Source organism: Silene latifolia, chromosome 7, assembly GCF_048544455.1.
Source record: "Silene latifolia isolate original U9 population chromosome 7, ASM4854445v1, whole genome shotgun sequence".
In the NCBI taxonomy this organism is placed as follows: Eukaryota; Viridiplantae; Streptophyta; class Magnoliopsida; order Caryophyllales; family Caryophyllaceae; genus Silene; species Silene latifolia.
This window is the reverse complement of record NC_133532.1, coordinates 58,471,941-58,478,472: the sequence shown is the minus strand read 5'-3', so window position 1 is coordinate 58,478,472 and position 6,532 is coordinate 58,471,941. Positions and strand designations below refer to the sequence as shown.

Genomic DNA, 6,532 nt, shown 5'->3' with positions numbered 1-6,532 from the left:
TTCCTCATCTAAGCGGCCGTTTGGCTTTCAAAAACCAAACAAAGAGAGTTATTAGTTGAGGATGTCGTCTCCGGGTCTTACCAAGGTGTCAAATCCCTAATTCTAGCTCAGGCAACCAAAATTGACAACACGGGGTGCCTAAGAAACGAATTCTAGGCGAGAAAGGGGAAGTATGTACCTATACTCCCAAGATTGACACGACACACGCAAGATTCGACTCCATATCAAACCTTTGACCAAAAGGAGACCAAAGGTCGACTCTCACGGGTTTCACTAGTCACTCAAATGAAAGAACGGGGTGATTTTTGTGACAAAAAGTAACCAAAATCACTCTTCTAAACCCAACTTGCAAAGCATGCCCGCAATCTAATATGGTACTTTATCCAATATCCGCAAGAGAAATGTCAAAATGATGCACACATAAGAGAGAACGGGTTGTAACGGGGCTTGGGTTAGGTGAAAAAAAGGGGTTGGTGCAATCACCATTTTATGATATGTGAGGCTATCGGTTGAGTAGTTGTCACATATAACCAATCCACTAAACTAAACCCATGCAAAAGAATTCGTTCACAAAATTTGGCAAAGATTGCCATTTCCAAAATTCATTCATTTCTTTTCGAGACAAGATCAATTGCAAGTCCATCAACCCTTTATTGAACACAAAAATATACATTCTTTTCTTTTTCTTTTTCATTTCATTTTACTCTTTTTCTATTTGTTTTTTCTTCTTCATTTTTTTCTTTCTTTTTCTTTACTTGTAACCTCCTCAACAATTGCAAATATTGACCAACTATCAAGCTTCATTTCACTTTTGTGATATTTAGGACCGTTCACCTCAACAAAAATCACATTTCTTTCCCAATTATACTCTTCAAAACAACTACAAAGACGAACTACTCAACAAAGGTGAGATGTTTATGGAATGTAATTATTTTATTGGCAAATGAAATGACAAGGCTTAGGCACAAATTGGGTAAACAAAAGAGAAAGATGATCAAATAGGTGAAAAATAAGCTTATTTGGCTGGAGGCTACTTTATTTGAAAAAAATTGTCTCAACATGCACATCGACACTTCTACGGTAAGGAATGAGCACCATACTTATGCGTATAGACATAACATACCACGTAAGGAGAACTACTCTCATGACCTAAACAGGACCGGTTTGATGGACCGGCCATATGGAGGCTCTATCCTCACATTTTAGTAGCTATGTCGAACCTAGGTCAAGTCTCAGGCCTAATACGGTCTCACAAGGTGGTCGCAACTTGGTTGTTAAGCTAGACTTCGGGGTTTTTGCAAGTAAAAATCCTAACATGTGTCATCAAGAGGTACGAGCTATCAAGAGGGAAATGACACGGGCAAAACAAGTTATCATCATTAGCAACATATGCCCTCCACATTTAGACTCCCTATGCAAATATTTACAAACAAGATGCAACGTGTATGACATACAACTAAACATATGAACAAGCTATGTGAATGCAAGAGTGAAAACATATATACATATCTAATCTAAATGCATATAAGTTCTAGTTCTAACAACACACCAACAACACAAGCATATCCAAAATGGTTCCCATAAGGAACACCCACATCACATATCCCGTCCTCCTCCATGCTTATATATACAAAAAGAAAAGGAAGGATAAAGGAGAAAGGATTGGAAGAATTTTACCAAGCGTCTTCTCCGATGATTCATGTGTTGCCTATCAAAATAGTTAGGACAAATGCAATATATATAATATAAACAATGCAATATTTTTTAAAATTTTCAATTTTTAGTCATTTTTTTGCAATTTTCTCAAATTAACAAGTATAAACAAATATTTACAAATATTCACAAGGTGGATATTTTCCTCCCCACACTTAAAATTTACATTGTCCTCAATGGAACAAAGTATAGGGAGAGAATAGAAAATTAAAGAACATATTTTTTTTTGATTTTAAATATTTGAAAATAAATAACATGTTTTTGTATTTTTTAAAATTTGAGAATGTCCTCCCCACACTTATTTATTTACATAATTCTTGATGGAAATAAATGTATGGAGGATATTCGAAAAGTAAATACGTATTTTTGAAATTTTTCAATTTTTCCAATTTTTTTTGTGATTTTCAAATAGGTATGCAATGCACGATCTATTCTATATGCGGAATTAAAATGTGATGCAACTGTACTATATGAATGCAAAGAGAGCTAATTTAGATTAACTCCTATTCGGATCATGTCACTATATGCAAAATGCGGTAAAAACTTAATTAAAGAGAAGAAGAATATATACATTGCGGTGGTTCTTAAGTAACTCCACCTAACCTCTTCATTAAGGAGACTTCAATCAATCGGGGTCAACATCCCGAGATCCCACCAACCTTCCACCATTTTCACTACCAGCAAAACAAGAGCCTTTCAGAGCCTTTCACCCTTGTCATCACATCATGTAACCTAAACATGGCATGTTGAACCTCTTGCCATTTTCAGTCCACCTCTTCCTCAAGCTTCTTCTTGTCTTTGTCAACACTAGGGTCGCATACCCTCTTTCCTTTCGATTTCTTCCTCCATCTTTTTGGTTTCTTCTTTTCGGATTTGGGCACTTTCTTTGGGGTCTCTTAGGCTAGAAGGTCATCAAGCATTTCAACATTGAGGTTCATGATGTTGTCATTTTTTTCCTTACTTTCTTGATTCTCCATATGAATGGAATCATTTCCCAAGAGAAGATATTCGAATTCATCCAAGCTTGTGTCAAAACCATGAACATCATAGTTTTTTTCACTGCTCCTCAACTCCCCAAATATGGCAAGTTCAAATTCATCGACTTCCATTTCCCAAGTCTTGCCCTTTTCCCCACACTTATCTCTAGCGTTCACTTCTTTTTCAAGGAACTTAGCCGGGGACTCATCATCAACTATCGGCTCATGATCAATCAAAAGTTCCATGTTCTCATCTTCATTCTCATGGAGTTCTAATGTTTCCACGGCAAACATGTTTTGAATCACGATTTTCTTTGAAGCATGTGGTAGCTTGAATTCAACTTTTTCCTCCCCGACTTTGAATGATAATAGTCCCTCTTTGACATCTATGGTAGCTCCTCTCGTGGCCAAGAATGGCCTACCAAGAATGACACGAGAGCGTCTTCCCATAGGGATGTCCAACACAACAAAATCGGTAGGAATTGAAAACTACCAATTTGTACCATGATATCCTTGAGAATCCTTATTGGAGATTTGATTGTCCCGTCGGCAAGTTTGATTGTAATGGAAGTGAGGGCTAAGCTTGAAACATTCAACCTCTTCACAAGGGCAAGTGGTATGACACTCACACTTGCCCCTAAGTCACACAAGGCACTATCCACCTTTTGGTTACCAACGGTACATGGAATTGAGAAACTCCCGGAGTCATCAAGTTAAACGGGGATTTATTTAGATTTTACCACATTGCACTCCTCACTTGAGGCATCAAGCTCATGGTCACTAATGTCCACTCTTATAGAAATGACTTCTTTAAGGAATTCGGAGTAATGAGGCATCTCCACCAAAGGTGGATTAGAGGTCTCCATTTTCATTACCAAGTTCATAAATTTGTCATACCTTGAAGTATCATTGGCCCCTTCTTGCTTGGCCAAAGAGTGTTCTTCCACTATGATCATCTCTTCTTTTTCCGGGCTCCTCTCAACTTCTACCATCACATTTGGCGCTTCCACAATTTCTTCAAGTACAAATTCTTCATTCATAGTGGTTGGTGTAGTCATAACCATCTCTCCTTTATCCGGTTCGACTTCAACATCCAAGTTTATACCATGAATTGTCATTATTTTCTCAAGCACATAGCCTTCCATGCTCTCTTTTTCGGGCTCATGGTCAACTTCTTGGAATGTTTCCATAGCCATGGAAAAATGAGTAGTGTATGATAACTCATCTTGACTTGGCAAACCATATGACTCTTCTCTTTCCTTTTCAACTCCCACCATGATAGCATTAACTTCATTTCCCTTTATAGGGTCCCTTGGATTTTGCCCTTGTCTTAGAAATACACCCGGTGATTTTTGAGAACTTATGAGAGCTTGAGAAGCCATTTTAGTTTCAAGACTCTTGATTTGTTGTTGGGTATTACTTGCCAAATCCCCTATCAACTTCACCAAGTTGTCATATTTATCATCTCCCATGGTGTTACTTGCTTGGGGTGGTGGCTCTTGGTTGAAAGGTTGGTTGGAAATTGGAAGAGGAAAGCCATATCCTTGATCTCTAAAGTTGTACCTTTGATTATTGTTGTATCCTTGATTGTTCCAATTGTTGTTGTTCCATTGATTGAATCCTTGGTCAAACCCTTGGTTGGCTTGGTTTCTTTGGTAAAAATTTTGATTACCTTGGTTCCCTTGGTTACCTCCATAATCTTGGTATGCTTGAGGTTGGTTGGCAAAGCTTTGGTTGGATCCTTGGTTGTTGTTGAATGAGGGCCTAGGTGGACGGTTGGAGAAGTTGTTAAATGCTTGGAAAGCATTCACCTCTTGCACATTGTTCCCATCAAATTTGTTAAAATGGTTATTTGCACACACTTCATAAGTGTGACCCATTCCTCCACATGACTCACATGTTGATCTTTGCGTCACTTCCCCCATAGATGGTCCATGAGAAGTGGTAGTTTGATTTACTTGGTTCACATGCTTCTTCTTACTCAACTCTTCAAGTTTCTTGGTGAGCATATCAAGCTTAGCATTGGTCTCCACATTCACTAGGAATTCAGGAGGGTGCTTATTTCTTCTCAAGATAATCCCTCTTAAGCCGTAGTTGGCCTCCGAGTCTACCATCTTTTTTATTAGTGTCGTCCCTTCCTCATCACCCAAATGATCGAATCCCCTCCCGCGGAGGCATTTCCTTAGTTCTTGGCAACAAGGTTTGGAAAGAAGGTTTGGGTAACATACCACTCCGGAATCCCTTGGTGAGGACAACTAGCGATGAGGTCTTGATATCTATCCCATGCCTCATTCAAGGACTCTCCATCTTCTTGTTGGAAAGTGTGGATTTTATTTCGAAGCATGACGGTCTTAGATGATGGATAGTACTTGGCCATGAATGCCTTGGCTAAGGCGTCCCAAGTTGTGAATGTGTCCGGAGGGTGAACATTCAACCATCGGTCCGCCTTACCCATCAAGGAGAATGGGAACAACATCATCCTTAGTGTATCTTCGGATACCCCATTCTTTTTCATCATAGAGACTTTTATCTTGAACTTTATTAGATGAGCATGAGCATCTTCTTCAATTTGTCCTCCGAACAAGTCTCTTTCAATCAACCCCACTTGGGCGGGGTGCATCTCAAAGTTGTTAGGAACCAAGGTGCCGAAATTAATTGGGTCACAAGCATCATTGTGGTTTGGATGGTTATGGTCACGTAAAGCCATTGGTGGTGGTGGATTTGGTATATGAGGGGGTGGTGTTTGAGGTGGCCTATTTGGAAGTTGGAAGTTGTAAAATGGATTTTCTATTGGAGGCTCAATTGTGTTGTTTGGTTGTTGTTGAGTTGTGTTTTCAATGAGAGGTTGGGTGGGTGAATTTGCTTGGTTTATGGTTGCTTGAGAAGAGGTTCTAACCCTTGCAATGGTCCTATTCCTTAAGGCTCTAAAATTCCTTTCGGGATCGGAGTCAAAGAGCAAAGCTTGGTGGTTCCTCCTAGGCATATAACTTGACAAACCATAAGACTCCTAGTGCTTTTATACACAAGGGTAAGACAAAAATCACACACACTCCACAAGAAGCACACAAACTACACCGTTGCAAATGTTAATCACCCAATTCCAAATGTTAATAACCTAATTTTACACCCATTAATGACCCAAGATCCCCCTAAACTCTAGATGATACTACTCACACATGTTCATCGATGAGAAATTACCAACAATTTCCAACAAAATACAAACAAGCATGCTAAACATGATAAAGATTGTAACTTTGAGTGAATAACAATTAACCAACATAAAAGATGTAAACCAATGAAGTAAATGTAAACAAAAGATGAGAATTATACCAACAAAGAGGAAAGTAGCAAGCTTGGATAATAATTGAAGATGAATTTCTTCTTGTCTCCCAAATACAACCCAAATGACTAATTGTAAACTATTGAGAATTGAAGAACTTGCATAAACTAGAGATCGATTAAACTAAAATTAAGGAAAGATTACAACTTTTATTCAATAAAATGAGGGAGGAAATATTAGGGTTCTACAAAATGTTTGAGAGGAAAATAATCTAAGCTTTCTAATTCTATTCTAAATGGTAGTGTCTAAGGTATTGTAATTTATATATCCTTCTAATTATTAACCTAATAATAATATACTAATAATAATAGTAATATTAATAATAATACTCTCCTCTCACCTCACCCAACATTACAAGCGTACGACACTTAGGACTCAAAAACAAAGACAAAAAGGGATGGGGGATGTTAATCGTCTGATAAAACACAACAAGATAAAAAAAAGTAGGAAAAGTAAAGCAATGGTCTGAAACACGCGCAAAAGGGGTGCACAGCCGATCCAC

The 6,532-nt window shown here is 38.2% G+C and overlaps 1 non-coding gene across 1 annotated transcript; it reads left to right on the top strand.

Moving 5' to 3' along the window:
* The first annotated feature begins 4,927 nt into the window (after window positions 1–4,927).
* On the top strand, window positions 4,928–5,034 carry LOC141593887 (small nucleolar RNA R71). Its single transcript, XR_012521943.1, has one exon. It is a non-coding gene; the product is annotated as a small nucleolar RNA R71 (small nucleolar RNA).
* The last annotated feature ends 1,498 nt before the right edge of the window (window positions 5,035–6,532 follow it).